Source organism: Lithobates pipiens, unplaced genomic scaffold, assembly GCF_037356315.1.
Source record: "Lithobates pipiens isolate NorthernLeopardFrog02 unplaced genomic scaffold, aLitPip1_a1.2 Scaffold_27, whole genome shotgun sequence".
In the NCBI taxonomy this organism is placed as follows: Eukaryota; Metazoa; Chordata; class Amphibia; order Anura; family Ranidae; genus Lithobates; species Lithobates pipiens.
Genome location: NW_027507788.1, coordinates 198540007 through 198554999, shown reverse-complemented (window position 1 = coordinate 198554999; position 14993 = coordinate 198540007).

Here is a 14993-nt window from a genome sequence, read left to right as displayed (position 1 = left end):
AGTTTCCTTGCAATTTGGCGAGCGTGGAATATTTTCAAACATTCAGAGGCCTTCTCAGACATTATCGCAGATTGAGCCGACACACTAGGCCAGTCCAGCGAATTCACAGCGATTGAGGAAACTGAATTGCTATGAGACTTTCAGTCAAGATGGTTGATCCCCCTCTTTCCCTTTATTTCTTTCTAATTCCCCCTTCTCTTGGCCTCACCCGCTCCCACCCTTCCCCCCCCCCCATTTACCCTCTCTCCCCCTACCTCTCTCTTCACCTCCCCCCTTATCCCCTTCCCCCCTCTACTTACTTCCCCATCAAATCTCTCCTATGGTCTTCCCATATTCCCACTTCTTCCCCAACACAATGGAGATCAATAACTTAGACATTCACACTTGATGTACTACAAGATCTGTTTCCTAACCCAGTTCAGACGAAATGCTATCGTGTAATAGATTAGCAATATAAGGAAACAACTACATGCTAGATGATATCAATTCATATACTGTTATATAGTCCCTTTGTTCATAATGTTCAGTTAATTGTAGTTGATTGGTTGACTTTTACTGGATTTCAATGTACGAAAATGGATCACATTGTGCTGCTTCTTTTCTGTACTGTCTTTTGCTTCAATAAACTCTTTAATGGAAAAAAAAATAAAAAATAACTGCCATTTGTTTACATGTAATCAGCTGTGATTGGACACAGCTGATAACATGGTAAAGAGCCAACATTGTTGGCTCTTTACCATGATTGGCAATGCGCTGTGTCTGAGGGAAAAATGGGAGGGCGTCATATGACATCCTCCCAGAATAATAGCGGTCCCAGTTAAATAAAATGCATGTTATACTTACAGTATCTACTCTGTGTAATGGTTTTGCTCAGAGCAGCCTTGATCCTTCTCTTCTCGGGTGCCTTGCCAGTGCTCCTGGCTCCTTCCCCTGACTAGAGCCTCCACAGCAAGCCGACTGCTATGGGGTACTTGTGTATGCTGGCCCCGCCTCCTTCACTCTCTCCTCATTGGCTGTAATTGACAATGGCTCTCACTGTTGTGCCACAGCTAATGAGGAGAGAGACACCCGGGAGAGCTGAGGCTCCTGTGCAACATCACTGGATGGAGATGGGGCTCAGGTAAGTATTAGGGGGGCTGCTGCACACAGGGGTTTTTTACCTCATGCGTAGAATGCATCAAGGTAAAAAAACTTCAGGCTTTTTCAACCACTTTAACTGTTTGGGGGTGGGGGAGTGGGTTATTAATCTATAATTCCATTTGTAATATGCAGCATACAGGGGGTTCATGTATTGCCATTGGTCACTGATGCATTACTAACCAGTGGCAGTTAATTAACCACTTTGTGCTGCATTAATGGCAGTGGCACCAGTGGCAGTGTTAATTAACGCCTTTATGCTTCAGCATGAAGGGGTTAATAAACACTGACACCACTGCCATTAATGCTGTACAAAATGGTTAATTAACTGCCACTGGCCAGTAATGCCTCAGTGACAAATGGCAATACATTAACCCCCAGCATGCTGCATATTACAAAAAGCATTATACAGTAAATAAATTAACTCCCCCCCCCCAAAAAAAAAAAAAAAAAAACTTTAGTAACGCATTTAAGACAAAGCAGTGCAGCATTTTTATCAGCCTTACTTACTTTGTCACGGTAGTGGATGCTCCCCACAGGTCGAAGCAGCAGCACTCCTCCTCTTCCATCCTCTCTCCTGGCCTCTGAATGACATCATTCCGGGCAGGGCCTAGGAAGCTCCTGTCAGGTGGAGATCCCTAGCAGGGAAGTGGCAGTGTTGGTGGGACACTTGCTGGCTGGGTGCAGGAGTGCGCTTGGCACACTCGTTCCGCTCCGCTGCAGCCCTGCAGGTGTAGCATTGTGTAGTGGCAGCCGTATACAGTGTCTTGCCCCTGCGGCCTTTTTACTGGGCATCAAAGTGAACCGGGTAGAAATTGCCATCCTGCCTCCCTGCCCAGTCTGCCCCTGCACTTGACTGAATGAATGGTATTCAACAGAGAAAAAAAGGGAATCATATGGATAATCTGTGTAGGCTCTTGAGGTATCTCTGAAAGATGATGTATACTGTATATGTAAATGTAAAAATAAATTCACAGAAATCAATTGAGTGCTGAATTCCACAGAAACAAGTAACTTTGAAGCAAGTTTAAAGGCTTTCAATCTTGATCTGATGAAATGTGTATGAAAGGATGGTGATTCTCTCCTCGGAAGTGGTATAGACTATAATCCAAAAAACTGGTGAGCATACTTCAAAATGTCTCAAATATGCAAATAATACTAGTGTAGATACAATACCACCCTCTCAATGTCTTACACTACTGGAGAAGTTAATGTGCAAAAAAGTGAAATAAATCATGAATGTCATGAGAGGCTCCGCCATAGTATAGATGCTGTTTCCAGGCACACATATGCCAGCCAAGAACGAGACAAACAGATGTGGTCAAACATGCACACGTGCATGCGCGAATGCAAAATCATGAGCGTGCATCTGTGTACCAAACGGCCTATTTAAACAGAGCTTCAGTACTGGCTAATTGCTGTGTGATCTACAACGTTCCGTGTATGTTCCTGAATCCTAATTCCTGTGTTTGACCTCTGATATTGACCGGGCTTGCTCCCAACCATTCCTGTCTGCTACTTGTCCTGACTCTTGGCTTCACCCCGGATTCTGTCTCTGCCTCCTGCTCCTGTTTTATCCCGCATCCTTTGCTGACCCTGCCTATGACCCAACTATGCTGCTGTCTGCCGTATATGCCTGATCTGCCCATCAATTACCGACCCGGCTCCCCTGACCATGCTTCCAGCTTTTCCAGCCTGCTACAGCTTCTTCTGTCAAGCTCAGCATCTTCAGGCACCTGCATCCACAGTCTGTCATCAGCCAAGCCAGTCTGCCTGCTTCCAGCCATCTTGCTGGCACATCTGCCTGTTGTCTCATCTGCCTGCTGTCAGCTACTCCTGGCTTCCTCCCTGTGGGTTTCTGACTACTACCTGCACAGACTACTGGACTGATCATAGTCGCTCTTAGCCCTCCCTGCTTCAGTGGCTACTGTCTCACCATCAGTGGCCCTTGATCCCGAGCTGTACGTGAGGCCTTCCTCTGCACGCCAGGCTCACCAACCAGGTATGTGACAATACCAATCAGAATTTCCACTGAGAAAAAGTCTAATGCCGTGTACACACGACCGGACTTTCCGACAGACTAGGTCCGATGGTCTTCCCAACGGACTTTCGGCGGACTTCCGACGGACTTTCTGAAAGAACGGACTTTGCCACACACAATCACACCAAAGTCTGATGGATTCGAACGTGATGACGTATGACCAGACTAGAATAAGGAAGTTCACAGCCAGTAGCCAATAGCTGCCCTAGCGTCGGTTTTTGTCCGTTGGACTAGCATACAGACGAACTGATTTTTCGACCGGACTCGAGTCCGTTGGAAAGATTTAAAACATGTTCTAAATCTAAAGTCCATCTGATTTTTTGACAGGAAAGGTCAGATAAAACCCACACATGGTCAAGTTGTCTGAAGGATTCGTTCCGTTAGACCTTTGCTGTCGAAAAGTCCAGCCGTGTGTACACGGCATTAGTGAAAGCAATAAGCTAAATGTTTGGTATATAGAATATAATCTATGATGATCCCTGTAAGGGCAGGCCAAAATATTGAAACCTTTATCAAAAAAAAATGTGTAGAACATTAAACATGATCAGTAAAAAGGGAATATACAAATGAAAGATAAAATAATCCAATAACCCTTAAACAGTCAAAGTCAATTGTGCATGGAATTGCATCTAACAGGGTTAAGAAAAAGTGCTCAAGCTGTGTAATTTAATACTATCAGCCATGGCTCCCACATTCTGCAAAGTTTGAGCTATATCATACGTGAAGTTCCTGACTGTGGTTGCTTTTCAAGGGCTTGGACTCATATGCTACATGGGGCACTTTTTTACTCTTTACCTGTCTCTTAAATTTTTTTGAGTGGCTTACCTACATCAATATTTAGATGGCTGATGATGATATTTAATTCCCCTGCCACCAGCAGACCCTCATCCTCATGATTACGCCTCAGGTCGGGGCAAAACATGTTGGAGTTGTGGTCTGGATGAATCGAGCTGAGGCCGCTTTTACCTGCGAAAAGCAGGTAAAAAAAAGCCTGTAGAGTCCTAACTTCAACCCGATAGAACACCTTTGGCATGAATTAGAGCAGAGACTGCAAGCCAGGCCTTCTCGTCCTGACCTCACAAATGTGCTTCTGAAAGAATGATCAAACATTCCCATAGACACACTCCTAAACCTTGAGGACGGCCTTCCCAGACGAGTTGAAGCTGTTATAGCTGCAAAGGGTGGGCCTACCCAATATGGAACCCAATGGACTAAGACTGGTATGCCATTAAAGTTCATGTGTGTGTAAAGGCAGGTGTCCCAATACATTTAACAATATAGTATATTTATATTTAAAGCTATTTAAATCTGAACAGATATGATATAAACCTACTGCAATTTCAAAAAAACTTTTGTCACAGAAGAGCAGATTTGCAGGACTTGCCTTTTGAATATTTCTAAATTGAAATAAGTCTGCTATTTTGAAGAACAAGTTGTTCCATTGATTTTATGCATAAAGTGTACTGATTGATGATTTATTTACTAGCTTTGGACTCCACAGCTACATCTGGAGGAACAGGACAACATGGAAAGGACAGATAATGAAGAAAAGTAGACACTAATATTTTCATAATTGACCCTTTCCAGGTGGTAACTAGCATGCTGTACAAATTACCACTCTCATATAATTCATTGGCTCTCCTTTTTTTTATTAATTAATCAACTAGCAATAATGTAGCAATACAAGCTGTGGAAGACAGATTAACTGCTTAAATAATGTAAAACAGAACACTATATGCAGCATCCTTCCAGGTAAATTAGGGCTTCTGACTATGACTAAACTATAAGAAAAATATATAGTAAATATATGTTGAGTACATTCCTGCAATGAAATTGTAAATTTAGCTCAACCAGAGTTTAGCAACATATGGGACATGTAAGTAAATAGTTTGAATTAATTTTCTTTGTACTAGGATATATACCAGGGATATGCAATTAGCGGACCTCCAGCTGTTGCAAAACTACAAGTCCCATCATGCCTCTGCCTCTGGGTGTCATACTTGTGGCTGTCAGAGTCTTGCTATGCCTCATGGGACTTGTAGTTCTGCAACAGCTGAAGGTGCGCTAATTGCATATCCCTGATATATATTTTAAACTGCAATTTTTGTAGTCAGAACCCATTCAAACTACTTTCATTGTATGCTTTATGGTTATTTTTTTTAACCCACAGCATACTGCAATAGGCATTGTGCATTCATGCTGGTGCATTCTGTTGATGTGCCTGAATGGCAACACAGTGCTAAGCTTGCTGCATTACCATACATTGCAGTAATACATGCCGTTTCCTGTATCTTTCCACAAAACCATGGTGGGAACAGGTCCTCAGAGTTAATAGGTAACATTCTAGACAATGTTTGTTTAGTTTGCATGGAATTATTGCTCTGAGCAAAAATAATAATTCTGTATCAAAGTATGTTAATAGCTGACCATGGAAACAGCAGGCACACTCTTAAAGACTTTGCTTTAGTCAAAATTTGCTATAATATACCGAATTGCTATACAAGGTATCGTGTAATTTAATATTATTAATAACATTGTAATTTCAAATTATAATTAATGTTTTAACACCATTCCACTTTAGGTCTTGGTCAACTGTAGTATGATTTTAGCACTGTGCAGAGTTCCTGCCTACATATTTGCCATCCTAACAATAGTTGCTAAAAAAACAGCTACTGCACTCCACTGGAATGCCAGCAATTGTTCATACAATGTAAAGTAGTGAGTGTACAGCTTGTGTAACAGTATAAATTTGCTGTCCCCTCAAAATAACTCAACAAACAGCCATTAATGCCTAAATTGCTGGCAACAATAGTGAGTACACCCCTAAGTAAAAATGTCCAAATTGGACCCAAAGTGTCAAAATTTTGTGTGGCCACCATTATTTTCCAGCACTTGTGCTCCTCCACCTTCCATTTGAGAATGTCCCACAGATGCTCAATAGGGTTTAGGTCTGGAGACATGCTTGGCCAGTCCATCACCTTTACCCTCAGCTTCTTTAGCAAAGCAGTGGAGGTGTGTTTCGGGTCCTTATCATGTTGGAATACTGCCCTGCGACGGGAGGGGATCATTCTCTAACAGAAAGAAATATGTTAAGTAAAGTGAGTGGCAAGATATAAGGTGTGTCTGAAATGGTTCCATATGGACCATGTGATCTGGTAGGCATCTGTCGGGAAGGACGACATCCTGTGTATAGGCATAGGCTATATGCACACATATTCTAGCACATGCATGAACATCTGTTTCTCACACACACATCTGTTGCTCACATGGATGCCAAGCAGGCTATTTAAACTAAGCCTGTGCTATCCTTTAGTGCTGTCTTGTCTAACGCATTCCTGTGCATACCTGTAACTTGTTACTCTGCATCTTGCTACTGCTACTGACCCGGTTTGTCTTGACTACTCCTGAACTCCACCTGCACTGACCCCAGCTAGTCTCTGACCTTGTTTCTGCCTTTGCCCCTTTCTGCTGCTCCACTGATCTGTTACTGCCTCACCCTGTATCCTGACTTTGCTCCTGCCTACGAATCTGCACCTGATCCATCTTCCTGTGTATGACCCGCTTCGTCTGACTCTGCCTCTGTCCCTATCACTGCTGGACTGACTGCTGTGAGCCTCTGCCTATATTCTTCTGGTGCCTACTCACCACCTGGCTGCTTCCAGCCTGTATCTGTCTGCTGTTACCAGTGCCAGCCTTCTCCACTCTCCTGTTCACTAGCATCCATTCAGCACTCCTACTCCACTGTGGTCTACTGACAGTCTTCCCCTGCTTGATCCAGAGAGTCTGCCCAGCCCTGTTGCTAGCACGACCAACAGGCACTTGTGCCACTCTGTACTCTAGTGCCTTCTGTCTGCTCTATCAGGGGCTCCAAGTCAGAGGTGTAAGAGAGGCCTTCCTCAACATATCAGCCTTTTCTTCCAGGTACATGACAGCTTCTGATTTCTCAGTTTCTCGGTTGACCATACACTCCAAGTGGCATAAGAAGTCCATCTCACAACCCCAGCCAAGTGGGGAGGGGGTGCACAATTTGTGCCAGCTTCTAGATATAATGGTATGTGTTGCAACCTCTAAAAAAATGCAAAAAAATGACAAAAACCTTGTAGCCCCAGTGATTTTTTTTTTTTAGAAGTTCAATGTACAAAGCTACCACAGATATATACAGAATAGATACTTTATTACAGACACAGATTAAAACAACAATAAAATCAAAAATATGCACCAATACAAAATATTTGCATTAAATATTTTATAACAAAAAAGGAAGAAAAAAAACTTACCAGCCATCAGGATATTCAACTGATAACCAGAAAAGAAAAAGAAAAAAAGGAGCTTATTTTTTGGTTCAGTTGAATAACCTGATGGCTGCTAAGTTTGTTTGTTTTTGTTTTTCTTCCTTTTTTTTCCAGAACATTTTGGGTTTATTCCTAGATTCTCAGACACCCGGCTGGTAACATCAAATTCCCGATGAGGTGAAGCGTACTTCACAAAATGCGTAAAGATTGCGATGTTCCTCGGTTTACGGATGTGAATCTCCCAATAGGGATGGACTTGCGGTTCGCCCGGCGGTTGGTTCGTGGCGAATTTTGCGTGTTCGCGATTCGCCAAACCGGCAGACTTCTGGCGCTGTTCGCGCGGCGGATATATGCATTTGCATTGTGAAAGAATTTTGACCCACGATGACACATCCATCGTGGGGTACAGGACAGCCAATTGAAACATTTCAGCACATGGACAATTGGACATTCCCCCTACCTTATAAATAGACCTGATCTGGCGGCCATTTTACATTCTATCTTTTGTCAGTGTAGGGAGAGGTTGCTGTGTGGAGCAGGGACAGACTGCAGTGACACAAATAACTAGCTATTAGGTCCACAAAAGTCCTTTTAAGGACTGGTATAGGTGTACAGTATATAGGGTTCTGGTGCACTGCTGCTGACTGCTGTGCTGCTGATTACTGAGTGCACTGCTGACCGATTCTGCAGCTGTCTTTTGTCAGTGTAGGGATAGGACGCTGTGTGGAGCAGGGACAGTCAGTTTAATCACTAGCTATTACTATTAGATCCACAAAAGTAATTTTAAGGACTGGTATAGATGTACAGTATATAGGGTGGTACACGTATAATATACTTTCTTTCAAATATAGAAAGCCTATTATACTTGACTGCTGAGCTGAGTGCTGACTGATTCTGCTGCTGTCTTTTATCGGTGTAGGGACTGAGGGGCAGTCTGCAAATCACTAGCTACTAGGTCCACAAAGGTCCTTTTAAGGACTGGTATAGGTGTACAGTATATAGGGTTGTACACGTATAATATACTTTCTTTCAAATATAGAAAGCATATTATAGTGCACTGCATGCAGTGCTGCTGGCAGATTCTGCAGCTGTGCTGGTGCTGGTGTCAGTGCTCTCTCTATCTCGGTGCTGGTGTCAGTGCTCTCTATCTCAGTGCTGTGGTCAGTGCTCTCTATCATGGTGCTGGTGTCAGTGCTCTCTATCTCAGTGCTGGTGTCAGTGCTCTCTATCACGGTGCTAGTGTCAGTGCTCAGTCTCTATCACTGTGCTGGTTTCAGACAGTGAGGGAGATAGCAGCAGAGAAGCCAATCAGCAGGCAGTGCCAGCACCATGGCTGAGGATCAGCACTGGACTGGCACCTCCGGACCACCGCAGTGGAGCCCTGCATAGGTGGGGGTAAGGGCAGGGCAGAGGGAGGGGCTCAAGCACTGGTTGGCACACTGGGACACTGTCCTGCGCTGCCCTGACTGTGGCACTGATCATCTCCTGCACCCCCTTCATAGTGTGCCCTGACCTTGCCTCTCCTCCATGGCCTTCATGCGGTCCTGAATTGTTAAAATTTCACAGATAAAAAAAGAATGCTTGTCGTTGTCGATCCCAGATTCACTTAATACTTTTGTTATCTCAGGCCGCGTACACACGCGCGGACTGTTCGCCCAACTTTGTCCGTCCAACAGTTTCGGCAAACAGTCCGCTCAAACTTAGCATGGACGGACATGGCCACACACGACGGATGAACAGTTTGCTGAAACCGTGCGCGATGACGTGAACGGCACGTACGACGGGACGAAAAATACGACGTCCTATACACTGCATTATAGCTTTCGGCGTGAAAATCCTTTCTGAGCATGCGCGCAACTTTGTTTGACGAACAAGCCTACACACGGGCGGACTGTTCGCTCAAACAAGGTTTCAGCGGACAGTTTTTCGGAATTTCCGAAAAACCTTGTCCGTCCAACTGTCCGCTGAAACTGTCCGCTGAAAGCCCACACACGAGCGGACTGTCCGCCCAAACACTGTTCAGCGGACAAAGTTGGGCGAACAGTCCGCCCGTGTGTACGTGGCCTCAGTGTCCATGTGGTGGGACTATGTGTGCACAGCTAGTAAGTATTTTGTGGCTGAAAATATGACCTGGAGGTTTTTAAGGTTCGCCTGCCATTAAAGTCAATGTGGTCCACCTCAAAGTTTGCGGTTCGCAAACTTTTAGCCGCATTCGCGAGACGTCCCGTCGGAAGTTTGTCCATCACTATCTCCCAATCATTATCATATGTTTGTATGGAGAAATTTGTATTTATGTATAAATTTGTGATATTTTTAATGCACATTTTTTGTATTGGTGCATATTTTTTTTTTTAACATGTTCTTTATTGAGATACAAAGTCATGGTACAACAATTGTATTGTAGATGTCGCAAAACAATGCAAGGAAATTGATAATATCAGGTCTGACCCAAAATAGAAAGGGTCTAGTATGCAGGGTATCATTTTCTTAAAAGGGAGGGGTAGTAGGAATAGGTGAGGGGAAAGAAAAATCAGGCAAGTGGTGAGGGAAATGATTTGGAAGGCCTGTGAATGGTTTAGCAATATCAGTTTATACTCAGTGGTCATTATCAGATGGCTCAATTCAGGGCAAGCTATTAGGCATATAGATGATCCTCTATAAGGATGATCTCTAAAAATGGCGGCAATGCAAGTGGTTAGAAACATGCTGTAGCTTGGGGGTCTGATAGCCAGTATTGTAAGTGATCATAGAATGTATTCACCTTCATCTGCGATTTGGCAAATAGGAGTTCCATAGATAAATGATCATTTAGGATATTGATAGTACAATTGAGAGTGGCAGCACTGATCTGTTTGCAGGCCCCAGAGGACTATAGGAAGAGGCTCACAGCAGGCAGTTCAACAGCAGTGGGGACAGAAGCACAGTCAGATGAAGTGGGTCATATACAGGCAAATGGATCAGGTGCAGATACGTAGGTAGGGGCGAAGTCAGGATACGGGCTGAGGCGGATAAAAGGTCAATGGAGCAGCAGAAAGGGGCATGGGTTGAAACAAGGTCAGATGCAAGCTGGAGTCAGTGCATGTTGAGTTCAGGAGTAGTCAAGACAAATTATTTTGGTAACAGTAGCCGATGCAGAGTAACAAGTTACAGGTATGCACGGGAATGCTGTAGACAAGACAGCACTAAAGGATAGCACAGGCTCAGGGTCAGAAACCATGAACCAAACTTAGACAAAAGTACAGTAAAATCACACTTGTCTATTAATAAAAATAAAAAGGTAAATAGAGTAAGCGTAGTAAAAGCATAGCCTGAGTCCAGTAACCCGGATCGGGTAGTCAGCCTAGCCAGAGTTCAGTAACCAGATTGGGTAATCAGCCAGGCCAGAAGTCAGGGATCCAAGTAGAGAGACAGCAAGCAGGATAAGGAGCCAGAAGAGATGTCAGCAAAGCCAGTCTTTAAACAGGAATGCAGGAGATGGTTTCTTGTGATGTGATCAAGGCGAAGGCAGAGATCAAGTGAGCTGGATGGCTTGAAGTAAGCAGAATCAACAACAGCTGGGTAACTGTGGAGAGAGATGGGAGTTGGCAATTAGCCGACAGCTGAGCGGCCAGCTCAGAGAAGGAATGGCTGAGCCCAGCCCTGACACTCAGTTTAAATAGCCTGCTTGGCATCTATATGAACAACAGATGTGTGCGTGAGCAACAGATGTGCGTGCATATGCGTGAATATGTGTGCATATAGCCTATGCCTATGCACAGGACACTGTCTTTCCCGACAGATGCCTACAAGATCACATGGTCCATATGGAACCATTTCAGACACCCCTTACATTTTTCCACTCATTTTACTTAAAAAATTTCTTTATGTGTCATCATACACTTGTTTTTGTTTGTGTTTCTATTATGGAAGATCTGAAGATGGTGTGTGGCTCCCCCCCCCCTTTTTTTCCCCTCCCTTTCTCTTTTTTCTACCCCTATTTCCTTCCTACGTACTCATATCCATTGCTCACCCAATAATCATTGCCTTGTTACATGATGATGAGTTTAACATTACAAACTTGAGAGCGCAGCAAGTTCATTACAGAGTGACTCAATTCTAACCTCCTTGGTGACCCTTTTTATATCTATATTCATAATGGTCTCATTGCTAGGTTTTACACCTACTGTACAGTATATGCCTGATGTAACTGATTATACTAAGTCTAGAAGTAAAAGTAATGTGTTCTTTTACACTTGATAATTATAACATTATGCTACTAACTCTTAAGAAGACTGCTTGTGGCCTGTTTCCTTTGTCTTGTTTGGGCAATACATGTCTTATACTTTATTACTTTGTATTTTATGTTATCTTGTTTCTTTTGCATATGCAAAATTGACAACAAAAACAAAATAAACATAAATTAAATCAAATCTACAGTATGTTTTTGTGTTATCCAGATCTGGCTTTTTAATATGAATTTGTTAGGATCACTGCATTACAAGCAGTAGGTTATTTTTTATTTCTGTTTGCATTCTTATTGAGACAATATACCCCCTCATGGTTGGGGCGTGGCCTAGCAGGGCATGTGAGCAGCCACTTTATCACAGAGCTCCTGCATATCCTCCTGATCTGATTCGGCGCTGTACACTTCCTTATTTGGCCCCAGCACTTCCCCGAACACCCGCGGCAGCTCCTGGATAATTTTTCGGCCACTGAAGGGGAATGATGACACAGGGAAACAAAGGAGAAGGTTTTCGGCAGGATACCCAACATGGTGCTGTGGCATCTCTTTCACAGCGTAATCGTGGACTAGAAAAGAACAAGGGGACTGTGAGTAAAACCACCAAAGTCCTCAAAGAGCAGACAGGAGACCCCCAAAGGATGTGACTATGCAGGCTCCTCAGATGTTGACAATGTTATAGAGGCCTTCAATGCAGAGCTGGCAGAGGAGGGGGAAGAGCAGGGTACTGCAGCCATTTTAGCTCAAACTGATGACTGCCCTGTTGAAATGAAGGAGGGTGAGGAGACTGGAGAGGTGGAAGGAGAACAACCAACGCTGGCAGCAATCCTGCAAGCTGTTAATAAGTGCACTGCCTCAGTGAATAACCTACAAGCATGCTTTGGGGGCCTAAGAGAGGAGGTCAGCTTGATAAGGTAGGATCTGCAAAAAATAAAAAGGTAGAAAACCACTGATGCAGAGATCAGCAACATACTGTAGAAGATAAACTCCCTACTCTCACCAGAGACACTAAGGCCTGCTCAGCCAAAGCCACTGATAGGAGGGCAGAGGACATGAAAATCGCCTGAGGCTCAATAATGTAGGTATAGTGGGGTTACTGGAAAAAGTGGATGTATATATTGTGTACATTTTATTAGATTGTTTTCAGTATTATTGTATCCATATGAAATTGTAAAAAGTATTTAAAACTGTAAAAAGCAAAGACAGAATATGTGGGAAGGCTGGCCAAAGGCCAGCCTGTATTTGTGGGAGGAGTCAGAGACTATTTAACCCTCCTCCTCCATCAGGGCCAGGGTTGGTGTTTTCTGGGTTAGGAGGGGCTGGGGCTGACATTCGTCACTTCCGGGTCCTTGCAGAGCTAATCTGCTGCTGTGGTGGCAATGTCTGTCTTGGTGCGCACACCTGGGAGACCGCCTGCCCACCCACCTTGTCACCCTGGGTACTTTGGTCTCCACACCAGGGTCTGCTCCACGTGGGAGCCACCTGCCTGGTGGGGGGTGTTCGGCTGCCCGCCATCTCCTCCCGCCACACACTTCCAGGTCCACGAGGGAGCTGCCTGCCTGGTGCCCACAGGGGGGGGTGGGTTCGGCCGCCGCCGACTCCTCTCCCCGCACGCATCCAGGGCTACGAGGGAACCACCTGCCGGGGGGGGGGCTTGGGGTTCGGCTGTCGCCGACTCATCTCCCCATACGCATCTAGGTCCAACAAGGGAGCCGCCTGCCTGGTGCCTGCCGGGGGGGTGGGGGTTCGGCCACTGCCGACTCCTCTCCCCATACGCATCCAGGTGCATGAGGGAGATGTCTGCGTGGGGGGGGTTGTGGGTGTTCGGTCGCCTTCCGCTGATTCCTCTCCCCATACACTTCCAGCGCCATGAGGGGGCCGCCTGCCAGCATTGCTATCAACATGATTTCTTGCTGGCAATCATAGCATAGCAACCTAATATACAGCATGTGGTGCATAACTGTTCTGTCAAGCCCATCCAGTGTGTTGCTTAGAGGCCATGGCAGATCACACAGGCTGATGGCAGCTTCTTTGGCTGTAAGCTTCAGGACAATTTATTCAGCTCTGCTCTCAGTATGCAATCCCAAAATGTGCTATGGTTTCATTACATATGTTCACAGTCAGGATATCACTTGTCCCCATGCACATCTTGCTCCATGTGGAGGCCACCCACCTGCTTCTCTGGGTTTTTTTCGCCGGGGGGGGGGGGTGTTCGCCATACTGCCCGTTCGCTCCTCTCCTCATGCCCAGCTGGCTCCTTGAGGGGACCTCCCATCCATTTCTCCCGGTGCTCTCGCGGGGGATGGGCGGCCTCCCGCCTGCTTGCTCCTCTCTCCCCACTGTTGGCTCTGCTGCAGCAGTCATAGAGGACATTAGACCATACCCATGGCAATGGCCTGACGTGAGGTGACGGGGCCGTTGAGGCTTGTAGTAGATGTACTAGGCTCGAGTATCTGTGTGGTTAGTCGCAATTCATTCTCAAGTTTGCAAGTTCCCATTCATTGTCAGCAGGGCTTTGCATACCTGGGGGGGGCTTGGCAGACATGAAGGACGCAACCATGTACATTGCGGGTTTTCAATTTTTGTTTTTCTTTGGCAAGTGTTCCATCGTAGCACAGCGTTTCTGTCACAGCGTTCTGTCCCAGGTGTTTCTGTCACAGCGTTCTGCCCCAGCGTTTCTGTCACAGCGTTCTGTCCCAGCATTTCCGTCCATAGCGTTCTGCCCCAGTTTCTGTCATTTCGTCATGTCCCGGTTTTCTTCAGTCTCAGCGTGTTACGATCATTTGCGTTTCTGTCCAGGTTTTCTGTCATGGCATTTCTGTCTCAAGAGTTCTGTCATAGCGTTCTGCCCCAGGATTTTTGTCATTGCATTTCTGCCTCAGCATTTTCAGTCTCTGCGTTTGTCATTTCGTTTCTGCCCCAGGTTGTCTGTCATGGCATTTCTGCCTCAGCGTTTCTGTCCAGGATTTCTGTCATTGCATTTCTGCCTCAGCGTTCTTTCATTGCGTTCTGCCCCTGGATTTCTGTCATAGCATTTCCTGCCCTGGATTTCTGTCATAGCGTTACCTGCCCTGGATTTCTGTCATCATTTTTTCTGCCCCTGGATTTCAGTCATTGCGTTTCTTCCCCTGGGTTTCAGTCATTGCATTTCTGTCATTGCTTTTCTGCCCCTGGATTTCTGTCATTGCTTTTCTGCCCCTGGATTTCTGTCATTGCTTTTCTACCCCTGGATTTCTGTCATTGCGTTTCTGCCCCTGGATTTCTGTCATTGCGTTTCGGCCCCTGGATTTCTGTCATTGCGTTG